The sequence below is a fragment of the Eimeria mitis genome, genomic scaffold (genome assembly GCF_000499745.2).
Source record: "Eimeria mitis Houghton genomic scaffold, Emh_scaff612, whole genome shotgun sequence".
In the NCBI taxonomy this organism is placed as follows: Eukaryota; Apicomplexa; class Conoidasida; order Eucoccidiorida; family Eimeriidae; genus Eimeria; species Eimeria mitis.
The window spans coordinates 4,958-5,742 of NW_013574330.1; positions in this window are offsets into that span (position 1 = coordinate 4,958).

The following is a 785-nucleotide window of genomic DNA, read 5'->3' on the forward strand; positions in this document are numbered from 1 at the left end:
AGCTGGCTAGCTAGCTAGCTAGCTAGCTGGGTATCTCTGTGTGCCTCCCTCCCTCCCTGCCTGCTGTTCCTTACCCCCTTCTCTCCTGTGCCTGTGCCGCTGCTGCTGCCACTGCTGCTGCTGCTGTTGCTGCTGCTGCTGCTGCTGCCACTGCTGCTGCTGCTGCTGCTGCTGCTGCTGGTGCTGCTGCTGCTGCTGCAGAGGAGCGTCTGCGTGGCTGTTTGGGTTTGAGTGGGGGCCCGCGGGAGCCGCCGCAGCAGTTGGGGCTGGAAGTGCATGCGCTGCTGGCTAAGTATAGAAGGCACTGCTTCTTCACTTACCCAGGAGAGCTGCTGCCGCCTTTTTTCTAATTCTTGCTGCTGCTGCTGCTGCTGCTGCAGTTGCTGCTGCTGCTGCTGCTGCTGCAGTTGCTGCTGCTGCTGCTGCTGGAGCAGCAGGTGGTGCTGCAGTTGCTGCAGCAGCTGCTGCTGCTGCAGTTGCTGCGGGGAGCAGCAGCTGCTGCTGCAGCAGAATATTTCTGCTCCTGCTCCTGTTGCAGTTGCTGCAGCTGCTGCTGGTGCTGCAGCAGCAGCTGCAGCAGCAGCTACAGCAGCAGCTGCAGCAGCAGCTGCAGCAGCAGGAGATTTCTGCTGCTGCAGCAAGAAAGGAAACAGATGATATTAACACAGAAGGGGTGGATGTACACCCCACTGTATTTTACATCTCTTTATATATTTACATACATATATATACATATATATATATATATATATATATATATATATATATATATATATATATATATA